This window comes from Neoarius graeffei, chromosome 24, assembly GCF_027579695.1.
Source record: "Neoarius graeffei isolate fNeoGra1 chromosome 24, fNeoGra1.pri, whole genome shotgun sequence".
Lineage (NCBI taxonomy): Eukaryota > Metazoa > Chordata > Actinopteri > Siluriformes > Ariidae > Neoarius > Neoarius graeffei.
The window spans coordinates 7,997,182-8,013,828 of NC_083592.1; positions in this window are offsets into that span (position 1 = coordinate 7,997,182).

Consider the following 16,647-nt stretch of genomic DNA (forward strand, 5'->3'; position numbering starts at 1 on the left):
TTGCAATATGACGAATAAAATTGGAAGCCTGTGATTCGAATTCAGTAGCTTTCAGTCCACTAAACAAAAATAACTGGGTGTCAGGGAAAATTCTTATGACCTACACTTGAAAAATCTGAAAAGCAGTGTAGCTTTAATAGTGCAAAAGTCATTTGACCATGTCCCAGCCCTTAATGACATTTATATACATTAATGTATTTTATATACATTCCTTAGATGACGTACGTACCAAAGTCAGAATTTTTTTTTTCATGGACAAGTACTATGATGAGAGAGAGACTGTGCCAGATACAGAAACACATGTCGAGGCAGAGTCTAAAGATAATTATTTAAGCAGATACATGCTGGAACCAGGGCTCGAAATTAACTTTTTTTCTTTGTGTCCCCCAGTGGTCCCGAATTCTGTGTTGTATTGTCCTGAATGGAAGCAATAGTGTCCCCATTTTTTTCCTCTCTGAAATAACCAGTGGTTAATATTATCATATGAAGTTACTATTATATTTGTAACTATGCGATTTTGAACCCTTTATATCATTTTTACAATAAGTCACAAAACACAAGTGACACATGTCCTATACATCATCTATTTCAAAATTACAGTTATTGCATTTACAGTTTATTAAACTTTGGCGATCTCACTGTATGAATAGATACCCGTTTATTTAAAGGGGCCAACTAGCTCATTCAGAAAAATGTTTCAACTCCCTACATCTGCAGTACACTTTAGTTGAAAATAAGACCCCTTTTATGTTCATTTCATCTACTTATACCTTGAATATCTGTTGACATATATAAGGCCAACTTATCATTTTCACCATTACTGTTATCTATTTTTATGTAATATACCTGTTGCCCCATTTGGATGAAATGGATGCCCCAATGGATGAAATGCCCTTGAGCAAGGCGCCTACCCCAACATTGCTACAGGGACTGTAACACTGTAAAAAACTGTAAAGTCACTTTGGATAAAAGTGTCATATCATATAAGTGCAAACAAAGCAATGTAATGCAAGTTTTTTTTATTGTAACCTTTAGTCATAGAAATCATCGTAGTGATTTTCCCATTCATTTCTATGGAATTAATTGAAAAACAACGCACTTTTTCAAACATCCGCTGCTCTGGCATGTTTTGCCCTAGAGACATGATTCAAACTTGAAAACGTAGAGAAACTTGTCCTGTGTGGATCGGGCTTTCAACTTGTTTCCTAGGTTGTATACTTTTTGATCAGTCCCAGCTCAAACACCATGAGCAAATCTGGAGAAATTCAGACTTTATAATGGGTGTCTATTGCATTACACACCAGTGGAGCTCGTTAAGTTAGAGTGTAGAGAGCTTGAAAAAGTAGCTCAAACTTTCTCATTTAAACTGTGGTTTCAGCCACAAATTTCACACTACAGACATAAATTTCTCAAAAGTAGTAGTCACACTTGTCTGGAGTCACACACCCAGTGCGTTTACATGCACATAGAGAAAATCGAATTTCTGCCGTTGCTCGACTGAAATTGAAGTTCTAAATGGCATGGAAACACCTTAGCTAGGCTGAAATTGAACCGAACTTGATTTCTCATAATCGAGCTGCACGACCTAGATTATGCGATTGTAGCCGAGCTACTTAGTGCATGTATACCCTATCGAGCTACGGAGTCGAGCTACTTACTTCAGCACTGCCCCTTCCGGAAGTGACGAGTGACGAGACCACAAGCGGGAAACACAACAGCCTTGGTCGGCATGACAACAGCAGTAGTAGTGAGCAGCAGAAGAGGTCAGGAGGAAGAGAAAATGGCGAGCAGAAGCATGCACTTCTGGAGCAATGGGGAGACAGAGTTCATGCTCATTCAGCTTCATGCTCATCAGCTCTTTCTTCTTGTGAACACGGAACTGTTAACTTTGTTTATACTCTTGAATAGCTCTTCTTCATGACGACAACCGGAAGTGTACCAACACAATGGGGCGTGTAGCGCCACCTGTGGCTCGGGTGCACAATGCACCTCACACAATAGCTCAATTTCCTTGTGTGCATGTAGGATTGGATTTCTCTGGCACCCCTGCTGGGACCCTTTGCTTGATTACCGACAGCAGCTCGATTTGGATGTGCATGTAAACGCACTGACTGTGTCTACCTGAACGATAGGATTTACAGTTTTTGAATGAGAAGCCTCAAAGTGAGGAGAGGGCAGGCGAGCTGGCCCATTGACTCCCATTATATACAAAATCAGAAAAGTCACTTGTTTTTAACTCGCACTAGTGACCTCATTTTTTACACTACAGACAAAAAAATTACATCAATGTGTTCATGAGAGCCTTGTAGCGCTCAATGTGAAAGAATTTTGTGAATAGCTGCTTTCGTTTTCGAGTAAATCGTCATTGTTCAGGGCCTGCTCCTGAGTAAAAAACTGACAAGATTTTGTGTGACTCAGTGCGCCTGCTCAGGACCATCACCATGCCAACTGGGAGCAGTGAGGGAGCGGGGGGGGGGGGCTGCTGTCTCAAACACACACATAATCATAGCACCATAGCAAGTCACACATTCACAGCTAGCTTACATGAGTGACTAAACTGCTACGCGCACTGCATCCCTCTCATCTCCCTCTCCGCAGGGGAATTGTCCCGGGATTGTCCCAGATATGATAATTTTGTGTCCCGATGACATTTTTTATGGTCCCCGGGACACCGTTAGTTTCGAGCGCTGGCTGGAACACATTAAGGACAGAAAACCAGTTGGAGCAGCCCTGACATCTTTAAAGGCAGACATTTCTCCAGTTAACGCTCATGAATACGAGGCCATTAGAGATAGTTTACATGTTCTGGCCCCAATCCACCAGCCTACTGTGGAACCACCCTTTTCTCCTTGGATATCTGCTTCAAAAGGTCATACCTTTGCTAAAAATGCTACAGCACTTTATACTGCATGTGTCAGAGAGAATAAAAAAAAAATGATGTAGCAAAGCAGATGAGTGACAACCTGGTACAATGTAGAAGGGAAACTCTGCCTCCAATGGAGTTACTTAGTGCGATGACAATGGCAACCATGCTGGAGCCGAGGTTTAAAACCACTGGGGTTCCTCAGCCAAAACAAGATGCATGAAGCAGTAAAGTAACTGAAAGTAGTGTGTGCGAATATAATTAAAACTGCTGAATGTGCTAGATCCAGCAACCCCTTAATCCAGCTGCCAGCCTCCTCTGAAACACTTGGGGATGCAAACAGCTGTCGTAAGAATTAAAGGCTTCTGTTCATTTGTGTTGTCATACGACTAAAAATATTTTAAAAAAAGTAATGTGAAGTATTTTAACCATGCAAGTATTTTATATACATTCCTTAGATGACGTGTGGCATTTGCTGGACAGCACAGTGAATCAGAGCAGAAGAAGCTCAAATGCCTCTGCTGATTCAACAGAAGTGGAACGTTACTTGGGAGACACCAACTTTCCAAGAATTGAGGATCCACTTGTATATTGCAGTAAACAAAAACATGTGTACCCCCACCTTGACCAGCTGGCACTTCAATTTTTTTTTATGTTCACCAGAATCCTCAGTACCATGTGAGAAGGTGTTCTCTAATGCTGGGGAGGTCATTTCTAAGAAAATGAACTGCCTTGATCCACACACAGTGGAAAAAATTCTGTTCTTCAACAAAACTCAATAAAAAGTTCCCCTAAATGTTACTAAGTTCACTGAACTTAATGCACAGATGCGTGTTTAAGTGTCGAAATGGACTTGCAGAACACAATCTGAATTTGATTAGGCATCAAGATCAACAAAGCTAGAACAAAAGAAATAAGGATAAACTCAGGCTCCCTAAAACTCGGAGGAACTGAGGAAATGTTTGTATTTTTAAGTGTAACTTTACATTGTTTTTACATGCTAGATATTCATAATTATCATAATTTAATGTATTTATTGCTCTAAACACGATTTATTAGTAGTTTTAATTTATGAGGTCCTTTCTGGAAACCATGATAAAGTTTCCTCAATAAATATCATCATCATCACACAAGCACTGTTATCCTTCTTTATGTTTATGTACACATTTTTTTTTTTTTTTATTGTGGAGACACGATTATACTGAGCATAAATTCATACAAGGAGACAAAGAGAGTGTTGGGGTTCACCCAGAAAGAGACCCCGAGATTCCTTCGTGAGCCCCCTCGGATCCGGGACGAATGATAGAACGAGAGAAACAGACAAAGAATCAGAGATTCACATGCCAGTTTATTCGCACAGTCACTTCGTCCTGGATCCGATTGTTAGGTTTATATAAGTATTATTCTTATTATTCTTATAAGTATTATTATTAAAATGGTGACAAAATTAAGAGTTAACTTAAGGTTCAGTTAAAAATGACCTTCTGTCTCGGCTGGACATTGTTTGGGAACATTTTGTTTATGAAATGTGTATTTTGAACAGAGAAGTGTCTGAAGGACCCACCAAGGTCTGTTTTAGTGTCAGATCGACCCACACACACACTTTAATGTTGGATGTAATGGTAGCCTTATTGCTGAACAAAGAGTTAAGACTCTTATATTATATTTTTATAGTATTTATTATAGTATATATTACTTATAGTATATTTTAGAGCTTTTTAAGATCCTTTATTATTTTGGACTATTGCATATACTATGGCAGTGATTTTAAACTGTTCCTGTGTAGCCCGACCTTCGTCCAGTGGAGAAGAACACTTCTTTGTTAGACCAAACATAGTCTTTGTTTAAAACATTGTCGTAAAAACATCTCACGCGCTTTGACGTACGTAAATGAAATTGCTGAATTGCTGAAATATTATTTTGCTTATGATTGAAGGTTTCATTCACACACACATACATATGGAATTAAGATGTGATTTGCTGACCTAGCACATAGACACAGATATCAAAATGATGTCACTCACTCACACCCTCCCATAGACACACACACACACACACCCCTCTCTGAGGTCATATACAAACACACACACATTTGACAGACACAATAGCCGTTTGGAGAGATTATGATTTGTTATAAAAGGTGTTTGTAATCTTTCATCTTTGACGAAGTGACTGTGCGAATAAACTGGCATGTGAACAACTCAGGTGTTCCCTTGTCTGTTTCTCTCGTTCTGTCATTCGTCCCGGATCCGAGGGGGCTCACGAAGGAATCTCAGGGTCTCTTTCTGGGTGAACCCCAACAGAGAGAGAGAGAGAGACAGAATAAAAGTGTGGACACCAAATAACATACAGGCACATAAAAAAATATTTAAAAATGGAACATTGTGCAAAGTATTGTACATGCAAAAAATAATGTAAAGTGGCAGAACATTGATGTGTAGAAATTAACCCATCCTGTACATTTCTGTTAGCAGTAGGTCTGGAGTGAAGCTGCCACGCACTGATACCTGAACAGAACTCACAGTGAAGTTTAGAAAACTCTACAACTCACCTGCCGATGGTCCAAACGAACCGAACAATAAGAAAATGAACACAAACATTTATTTTAGTTGAAGGAAACTCCTGCATCCCCACCGGATTAATACTGTGTGTGATGAAACTGGCCAGGGGGCGGGGCTAAGGAAGTTGGGAAATACGATGGAAGCCACCAAGATTCCTGCCCAGGCCAGCAGCGTCACGTGACTACATCTGGCGCTTCATTTGCTTCCAAATTTTTCCAAAATTAAAGTAAATCTATTACTGCTTAAGGAATATAAACGTAATGCACAAATAAATAGCCTTAGTGAGGCGACTGGAAAGTAAAAACGAAAAAAAAGAACAAAAAAATGAAACAAAATGAAACCATGTTTTATTTGTCACACAGCTACAAATTATACACAGTACAATATGCAGTGAAATGTGTAGTCACTTAAATCCACTGACTGTGCATAAACACTAAAATATAGATAATAAAATAAAAAACCTCGCAAATCTTGATAAAAATAATAAAATAATATTAAATTGCTAAGAAAATAATAAAATAATGAATATATATATGATGTTCATGGGGCTGTCGCCTCACAGCAAGAAGGTCCGGGTTCGAGCCCCGTGGCCGGCGAGGGCCTTTCTGTGTGGAGTTTGCATGTTCTCCCTGTGTCCACGTGGGTTTCCTCCGGGTGCTCCGGTTTCCCCCACAGTCCAAAGACATGCAGGTTAGGTTAACTGGTGGCTCTAAATCGACTGTAGGTGTGAATGTGAGTGTGAATGGTTGTCTGTGTCTATGTGTCAGCTCTGTGATGACCTGGTGACTTGTCCAGGGTGTACCCTGCCTTTCGCCCGTAGTCAGCTGGGATAGGCTCCAGCTTGCCTGCGACCCTGTAGAACAGGATAAAGCGGCTAGAGATAATGAGATGAGATGATGTTCAGGACTTTTTCTTGAGGACATTTTCTCCAGAGGGGGTGGCACGGTGGTGTAGTGGTTAGCACTGTTGCCTCACAGTGAAAAGGTCCTGGGTTCGAGCCCAGTGGCTGGTGGGGGCCTTTCTGTATGGAGTTTGCATGTTCTCTGCGTGGGTGTGCTCTGGTTTCCCCCAAAGACATGCAGGTTAGGCTAATGGTGGCTCTAAATTGACCATAGGTGTGAGCGTGAATGGTTGTTTGTCTCTATTGGGCCTTTTCCACTACCCTTTTTCAGCTGACTTCAGCCCAACATGGCTCGCGTTTCGACTACCTCAGAGCAGCACGACTGAGCTCACTTCAGCCTTACTCAGCACCCAAAACTCGCACAGTTTTGGAGTGGGGCTGAAGTGAGCCCAACCGAGCTGAGTGGGGCTAGGGGCGTGAGGAGACACTCCCCTGTGCACTGATTGGTGAGGAGGAGTATCCTCACATGCCCACACACGCCCCGCGAGCACGCTGGGATCTGTAAACACCGTAAACCCGGAAAAAGAAGAATTACGACAAAGAAGAAGAAGATCAGAAATCACCTCATCTATACGCTCTTGCCAGTATCTGTTGGCGTTGTCGGTGACAACAAGCCACAGCACCAAGACCAGCAACACTAAGGACTCCATGTCCTCCATGTTTATTGTTTACTATCCGGGTCGTGAGACTACCGCTTAAAAGGTCACTGATGTCACTGTTTGCGCCGCCTAACGACATCACGTGACGTCCACCCACTTTCGCTAACTCCACCCAATGTGTCCACCCACTTCCAGCCAGCACGGTTCAGTGCGGTTGTAGTCGAAATGCAACCCCAACAGCCCCACTCAGCCCAACTCAGCACCGCACAGCTCAACCCAACTCAGCCGCGTTGGTAGTGGAAAAGCCCCATATGTATTAGCCCTGCGATGACCTGGTGACTTGTCCAGGGTGTACCCTGCCTCTCACCCATAGTCAGCTGGGATAGGCTCCAGCTTTCCAGCGACCCTGTACAGGATAAGCGGCTACAGATAATGGTTGGATGGATGAACCTGTACATAGCACATTGCCATAATTATCTTTCATCTACACAGCATCTATCTATTACATGGACATCTGCTTAAATGGGGTGGCACGGTGGTGTAGTGGTTAGCGCTGTCACCTCACAGCAAGAAGGTCCGGGTTCGAGCCCCGTGGCCAGTGAGGGCCTTTCTGTGCGGAGTTTGCATGTTCTCCCCGTGTCCACGTGGGTTTCCTCCGGGTGCTCTGGTTTCCCCCACAGTCCAAAGACATGCAGGTTAGGTTAACTGGTGACTCTAAATTGACCGTAGGTGTGAATGGTTGTCTGTGTCTATGTGTCGGCCCTGTGATGACCTGGTGACTTGTCCAGGGTGTACCCCGCCTTTCGCCCGTAGTCAGCTGGGATAGGCTCCAGCTTGCCTGCGACCCTGTAGAACAGGATAAAGCAGCTAGAGATAATGAGATGAGATCTGCTTAAATGCTCACATCTCATTGTATTAATATTCAACACAGTGCTGTGAGATGTCCATGTAATATATTTCCTCAGACCTGGGACAGCTGTCTCTGAGAACCAGGGAAGTTTTGGAACCAGGAAGTGGCAAGGTTAGTTCCGCCAAACTGCTCTTTCAGGGCCACATCTGTTTGGAGATCGATCGGTTAAATCTGGAGAGGTCCAGCATTTGCCCACTTGAAGTGCTGTGTGAGTTCCTTTTTATAGCTGACTTATAACCATTTATGAGGTCTGAAATCATAAAGAAGACAAAGAGTGACCTGGATCCTCTGCAGTTTGCTTATAGACCATTTTGAGGAGTTGAGGATGCCACAGTCACTTTAATGAACCTGCTTCTTAAACATCTTGAGGGAAAGGGAACACATGCAAGGCTTTTATTCATTGATTTTTCATCTGCTTTTAATACCATCCAACCCCACATTTTAACAGAGAGGCTTTTAGAACAATTTAATCTAAGTTTTAATCTTGTGGGCTGGATTTTAGATTTCTTAACAAACAGAACACAGAGAGTGAGAGGGAACGGTACTCTGTCTGATCAGGTCTGTTCCTCCACTGGCTCCCCACAAGGATGCATTCTGTCATGTCTCCTGTTCATCATCTCATCTCATCTCATTATCTCTAGCCGCTTTATCCTTCTACAGGGTCGCAGGCAAGCTGGAGCCTATCCCAGCTGACTACGGGCGAAAGGCGGGGTACACCCTGGACAAGTCGCCAGGTCATCACAGGGCTGACACATAGACACAGACAACCATTCACACTCACGATCAATTTAGAGTCACCAGTTAACCTAACCTGCATGTCTTTGGACTGTGGGGGAAACCGGAGCACCCAGAGGAAACCCACGCGGACACGGGGAGAACATGCAAACTCCACACAGAAAGGCCCTCGCTGGCCACGGGGCTCGAACCCAGGACCTTCTTGCTGTGAGGCGACAGCGCTAACCACTACACCACCGTGCCGCCCTCCTGTTCATCATTTACACAAATATGTGTCGTAGCAGCAGGGATGGCAGATTCATTTTAAAGTACAGAACTGATTCCAAAAAAGTTGGGACAAAGTACAAATTGTAAATAAAAACGGAATGCAATGATGTGGAAGTTTCAAAATTCCATATTTTATTCAGAATAGAACATAGATGACATATCAAATGTTTAAACTGAGAAAATGTATCATTTAAAGAGAAAAATTAGGTGATTTTAAATTTCATGACAACAACACATCTCAAAAAAGTTGGGACAAGGCCATATTTACTACTGTGAGACATCCCCTTTTCTCTTTACAACAGTCTATAAACATCTGGGGACTGAGGAGACAAGTTGCACAAGTTTAGGGATAGGAATGTTAACCCATTCTTGTCTAATGTAGGATTCTAGTTGCTCAACTGTCTTAGATCTTTTTTGTCGTATCTTCCGTTTTATGATACGCCAAATGTTTTCTATGGGTGAAAGATCTGGACTGCAGGATGGCCAGTTCAGTACCCGGACCCTTCTTCTACGCAGCCATGATGCTGTAATTGATGCAGTATGTGGTTTGGCATTGTCATGTTGGAAAATGCAAGGTCTTCCCTGAAAGAGACATCATCTGGATGGGAGCATATGTTGCTCTAGAACCTGGATATACTTTTCAGCATTGATGGTGTCTTTCCAGATGCGTAAGCTGCCCATGCCACACGCACTAATGCAACCCCATACCATCAGAGATGCAGGCTTCTGAACTGAGCGCTGATAACAACTCTGGTCGTCCTTCTCCTCTTTAGTCCGAATGACACGGCGTCCCTGATTTCCATAAAGAACTTCAAATTTTGATTCGTCTGACCACAGAACAGTTTTCCACTTTGCCACAGTCCATTTTAAATGAGCCTTGGCCCAGAGAAGACATCTGCGCTTCTGGATCATGTTTAGATACGGCTTCTTCTTTGAACTATAGAGTTTTAGCTGGCAACGGCGGATGGCACGGTGAATTGTGTTCACAGATAATGTTCTCTGGAAATATTCCTGAGCCCATTTTGTGATTTCCAATACAGAAGCATGCCTGTATGTGATGCAGTGCCGTCTAAGGGCCCAAAGATCACGGGCACCCAGTATGGTTTTCCGGCCTTGACCCTTACACACAGAGATTCTTCCAGATTCTCTGAATCTTTTGATGATATTATGCACTATAGATGATGATATGTTCAAACTCTTTGCAATTTTACACTGTCGAACTCGTTTCTGATATTGCTTCACTATTTGTCGGCGCAGAATTAGGGGGATTGGTGATCCTCTTCCCATCTTTACTTCTGAGAGCCGCTGCCACTCCAAGATGCTCTTTTTATACCCAGTCATGTTAATGACCTATTGCCAATTGACCTAATGAGTTGCAATTTGGTCCTCCAGCTGTTCCTTTTTTGTACCTTTAACTTTTCCAGCCTCTTATTGCCCCTGTCCCAACTTTTTTGAGATGTGTTGCTGTCATGAAATTTCAAATGAGCCAATATTTGGCATGAAATTTCAAAATCTCTCACTTTCGACATTTGATATGTTGTCTATGTTCTATTGTGAATACAATATCAGTTTTTGAGATTTGTAAATTATTGCATTTGTTTTTTATTTACAATTTGTACTTTCTCCCAACTTTTTTGGAATCGGGGTTTGTGGAATGTCCCTTATGTGTAGGTGGAGCACAGAGGACAGCAGGACAAAGCTTAAGGTACATAACAGGCTTTATTGCCAGACTTTTCAGTTTAACAATATTTCAGCGACACACACACACACACGCTGTGTTCTCGTCCCGGGAAGAGCTCTCCTCTGCTCTCCCTCTGTCTCCTTAAATAGGGCGCAGTTACTGGGAAGACACACAAACACAGGTTAATTACCGTCAGGTGTAGTGATTCTGCCACTCACCTTCCCTGGCTCCGCCCTCCTGTCACAGACCGGCACTTGACCACGCCCCCACTGCCACATACCCCCACCGCCCGACTCAGGCCAGGCGGCCGTCTGGCCCGCAGCCGACTCCCCCTCCCTTGGCGGGAGAGGAAGTCCGCCACGACCATCTGCGCCCCCGGCCTGTGGACCACCTTGAAATTGAAGGGTTGGAGTGCCAGATACCAGCGGGTGATCCACGCGTTGGCATCTTTCATGCGGTGGAGCCACTGGAGGGGCGCGTGGTCCGAGCAGAGGGTGAAAGGGCCCCCAGCAGGTAGTAACGGAGGGCGAGGACCGCCCACTTGATCGCTAGACATTCCTTTTCAATAGTGCTGTAGCGCCCCTCACGCACCGACAGCTTCCTGCTAATGTACAGGATGGAGCGGTCCTCCCCCTCCCCCTCCTGGGACAAAACCGCCCCCAGCCCTCTGTCCGACGCATCGGTCTGCAACACAAAAGGGAGAGAAAAGTCAGGGGAGTGTAATAGTGGCCCCCCACACAGTGCAGCCTTTACCTCAGAGAAAGCCCGCTGGCACTGCTCCGTCCACTGGACCGGATCTGGCGCCCCCTTTTTAGTGAGGTCAGTCAGCGGGCTGGTGACGTCCGAATAATTAGGTATAAACCTACGATAGTAGCCAGCCAGCCCCAGGAACTGTCTCACCCCCTTTTTGCTCTTGGGCCTCGGGCAGGCCGCAATCACTGCTGTCTTATTAATTTGGGGACGCACCTGCCCGTTGCCCAAGTGGAAGCCCAGATACCGTACTTCCACCCGCCCAATCGCACACTTCTTCGGGTTGGCAGTGAGACCCGCCCGCCTCAGCGACGTAAGGACGGCCCTCAGGTGTTGCAAGTGCCGCTGCCAGTCGTTACTATAAACGATTATATCGTCCAGATATGCGGCCGCGTAGGTGGCGTGGGGCCGGAGGACCCTGTCCATCAGCCGCTGAAACGTAGCAGGCACCCCAAATAGCCCAAAAGGAAGTGTGACGAATTGGTGTAAGCCGAACGGAGTGGAAAAGGCCGTTTTTTCCCGGGATAGTGGAGTCAAGGGGATCTGCCAATATCCCTTTGTCAAATCCAGTGTCGAATAAAAGCGAGCCGTGCCTAGTCGATTGAGCAGCTCGTCAATACGAGGCATTGGGTACGCATCGAATTTAGACACCGCGTTGACTTTTCTATAGTCCACACAGAACCGGACCGACCCGTCGTCCTTGGGGACCAAGACCACCGGGCTGCTCCAGTCACTGTGGGACTCCTCGACGATGCCCATTTCGAGCATGGCCTGAAGTTCTTCCCGAACCACCTTGTTTTTGTGATCGGGCAGCCTGTAAGGGCGGCTACGCACTACCACCCCCGGGGGCGTCTCTATGTGGTGCTCTATGAGGTTAGTGCGACCGGGCAGGGGCGAGAACACATCCGAAAACTCGGCCTGCAACTGGGCGACCTCCGTGAGTCGGGTCGGGGAGAGGTGGTCTCCACAGGGGACCGGAGAGGTACGTGATGCCAATGTCCCTTTTTGAACCTCCGGCCCCCGCTTTCTCTGGAACTACCGACACCAACGCCATGTGGACCTCCTCGTTCCAGAGTTTAAGCAGATTGAGGTGGTAAATCTGTAGCGCCCCACCCCTGTCCGTTCACCTCACCTCATAGTTGACGTCCCCGACTCGCCGTGTGACCTCAAAGGGTCCTTGCCACTTGGCGATCAATTTGGAGCTTGACGTGGGCAACAGTACGAGTACCTTATCTCCTGGAGTGAACTCTCTAAGGCGCGTACCCTTGTTGTACAGGCAGGCTTGCCATTCCTGGGCCTGCCGCAAATTCTCCTGAGTTAGGTGGGTGAGAGTGTGGAGTTTTGCTCGCAGGTCCATAATGTATTGGATTTCGTTTTTGCTTTGTGAAGGTCCCTCCTCCCAATTTTCCCACAGCACGTCTAGGATGCTGAGCGGCTTATGCCCATATAACAATTCGAACGGGGAGAACCCCGTGGAGGCTTGGGGGACCTCTCGCACTGAGAACAGCAAGGGTTCGAGCCACTTATCCCGATTACATGCGTCCTCACTTACGAATTTTTAAATAATATTCTTGAGGGTGCGGTTGAGCCGTTCTACTAAACCGTCCGTTTGTGGGTGATACACACTGGTGCGGATCGGCTTAATCCCCAATAACCCATACAGTTCACGCAGTGTCCGTGACATAAACGTAGTGCCTTGATCAGTCAGAATCTCTTTCGGGATTCCAACTCGGGAGATGATGCGGAAGAGTGCCTCCGCAATACTGCGTGCGGAGATATTGCACAGAGGCACTGCTTCCGGGTATCGCGTTGCATAGTCCACCAGGACTAATATAAAGCGATACCCTCGTGCTGACCGATCTAATGGCCCGACGAGATCCATCCCAATTCTTTTGAACGGGGTCTCGATTAGAGGCAGAGGGCGCAAAGGCGCTTTTGGAATGGCTGCTGGATTTACTAATTGGCATTCGCGGCACGCCGTACACCACCTACGGACATCGCCGCGAATCCCCGGCCAATAGAATCGGGCCATTATTCGGGCTAGTGTCTTATCCTGCCCTAGGTGTCCAGCCATGGGATTAAAGTGAGCCGCCTGGAATACCAATTCCCGGCGGTTCTTTGGAATTAAAAGCTGCGTGACTCGCTCTTTCATCTGAGTGTCCTGCGTCACTCGGTATAATCTATCCTTCATAATAGAGAAATAGGGGAAGGATGGGGTGGCGTTCGGCTGGAGCGTTTGACCATCAATTACTCTCACTTGGTCAAACGCATGCCGCAGAGTCTCGTCTCGCGATTGTTCTAATGGGAAATCCGCGAGGGATTCCCCAACAGAAAGAGGAGGAGCCAGCGGCTTCTCACTCTGTCACGGAGATGACGTAGATGGCTCTTCAACAGCAGCTCCAACCAAAGCGACACCGGGACCTCCCCCTGTCAAATGGCAGGACCCACTCTTTACTAGGCGCGTCACTAAACCCTGAAATCCCGGCCAATCAGTCCCCAAAATTAAAGAGTGGGTAAGGCGAGGATTAACCGCCACCTTCACTATAGATTTTTCCCCTCTGAAAAATATGTGGACCGACACCAAAGTGTAGCTGTGAACATCCCCGTGCACACACAACACCTTCACCCCCTGTGTTCCCCCCAATGCCTCATCTTGCACCAGGCTTTGGCGGATCGAGGTCTGATTGCAACCAGAATCCACCAATGCCTGATATGTAGCCCCTTGGACACTCACCGGTATGCGATACGCTCCGGCCCGATCGAGGGCGGCCTCTGGCGCATCGGGGATCTGTACCACCGCGCCCACCTCCATTGCTGCGCACTGTTGTTGCAGGTGGCCCGGCTCCCCGCAGCGCCAGCAAACCGGCCCGGGCTTTCCCTCTGCACCGGTGCTCTGGGGCTCACTCACCTGAGGGGGGGGAGAAACAGACACAGAAGGGAGAAACGGGAGGGCACCACGGGTGCGGCGGGCCAGCTGGGGTGGAGCCGGCCCCCGTCTCCGTGGTGGGGGAATGGGGCGAGGACGGGACACAGAAGGGAGGGGAGAAAGAGAGAGAGAAGAGGAGAGAAGAGAAGACGTCGTCGGCTGTCCTGCCGCCGGAACAGCCGCCAAATGATCCTCCGCCAGTCCTACTGCCTGATCCAGTGACGCCGGGCGGTGGCACTGGACCCACTCCGCGGTTCCTGCTGGTAAGCGGGCGATGAACTGCTCCAGCACCACCTGATCGATGATTCCCTCGGCGTCACGATCGTCGGCCCTCAGCCACCGCCAGCAGGCGTCCCGGAGCTGCTGGCCGAATGCGAACGGCTGGCCGACTTCCTCCAATCGCAGCGCGCGGAAGCGCTGGCGCTGTTGTTCTGGTGTGCACCCCACGCGCTGGAGGATGGCCCGGCGGAGGTCCGCGTTGGCCAGCCGGCGGTCGGCGGGGAGCTGTAGCGCGGCCAGCTGTGCCTCTCCCGTCAGGAGGGGGAGGAGGCGCACCGCGCGCTGCTCCATCGGCCACCCCGAGGCTTCGGCGACCTGTTCAAACAATGTGAGGAACGCCTCGGGGTCGTCCTGCGGGCCCATCTTGGTCATGGTGAGGGGAGACGGGCCCGCGGCCGGGGCGCTGGTGGACCCCGCCGACGCAAGGAGATGCCGGAACGCCTTGCGATCTTCCTGCTGGGCCAGCACCAGGGCTTTGAAGCGCCGCTCTTGTCCCTTTCGGAGCGTGACGAGCGCCTGGTGCTGGCTTTGCTGAGCCGTGGCGAGGGCGTGGACCAGGTCGGCGAATGGGGAGGATTCCATGGGGCTGCTGGGTTGGTGCTCCACCTTTCCCGGGTTTCGGCACCACTGTGGAATGTCCCTTATGTGTAGGTGGAGCACAGAGGACGGCAGGACAAAGCTTAAGGTACGTAACAGGCTTTATTGCCAGACTTTTCAGTTTAACAATATTTCAGCAACACACACACACACACGCTGTGTTCTTGTCCCGGGAAGAGCTCTCCTCTGCTCTCCCTCTGTCTCCTTAAATAGGGCGCAGTTACTGGGAAGACACACAAACACAGGTTAATTACCGTCAGGTGTAGTGATTCTGCCACTCACCTTACCTGGCTCCGCCCTCCTGTCACAGACTGGCGCTTGACCACGCCCCCGCTGCCACAGGGTTGTATAACCTTCGGGTATAAATAAAGTTACTTGACTTGACTTGCCTTGACTTGAATCCTGATTCACAGCTCCACATATTTTACTGTCAGCAATGATTTTTTAATGTTATTGAAATTCTGCTCCTCTATGACCCGCCACGCCTACTTAGATCAAAAGGTGCAGGCTATCTGCTGGTACCTCGTATAGTGAAGGCTACATCAGGGGGCAGAGCCTTTTCTTACAAAGCCCCACTGTTATGGAACAGCCTTCCAAGTAATGTTCGGGAATCAGACACAGTCTCAGCATTTAAGTCTAGGCTGAAAACATATCTGTTTAGTCAAGCCTTTTGTTAATGGTGTTTATGAGGTAAAGGAGTAGATCTGGAGGGTCCTCAGACATAGAGTGTTTTGGTAAACTGGGATGTATGGATGCTGTCAGTCCCCACTCGCTTGCTCACTCGAGTTTGTTGACGGTGTAGTGGCTGACTGCTTTATGTCCCGGGGCTCCCTCATGCCTGTGTTACCTTCTGGCTCTCTCCTTTTAGTTATGCTGTCATAGTTAGTTGCCGGAGTCCCTGCTTGTACTCGGTGCAATATGTATACTGTTCCTACTTATTCAGGTGACATTGGGCATACCTAACCACCTGTGTTTTCTTTCCCTCCCCCCCACCCCAAATCTGTCCCTCTGAGTTACATGGAGTCAACAGGAAATCTTTTGGTGGAGAGGGTGGAGACCTCGACTGGCTATCGTAGCCTGCAGGGAATCGGCCGTCAGACATTCTGTCGCATGTCCCAGACCCGGTGAAATGTAACTGAATTGTCTTGGCCAGCCCTAAGGGTCCCATCTGCATCTCATCATTGCTGAGGAGTGTGCTCCCATCACCCAATCAAGCATCCAGCCAGAGCAGGTCATGATATATTTTACCATATTAACATGCCATTGTTGTGTGTTATGCCTGATGTAAAGACTCTCGTCTCTGCGAGCCTACCACACAGATTTATTACTTGTCATTTTTAGGGCATACCTAACAACGTGTTTTCTTTCTCTCTCTCTTCCCCCCCCCCCCCCCCCCCAATCTGTCCCTCTGAGTTACATGTTGATCCTGGGATTGAGATGCTGGCCTCTTCTGCCCCTCGGACCTGCTTGATCCATCCTGGTGCCCTGTGTCTGGTCGGAGTTTTATCGCACCGCTCCTGTCAAGGACGGCCCCATGAGGACAGTTGAGGGTTATACCTGTTAAAACTGTTAATATTA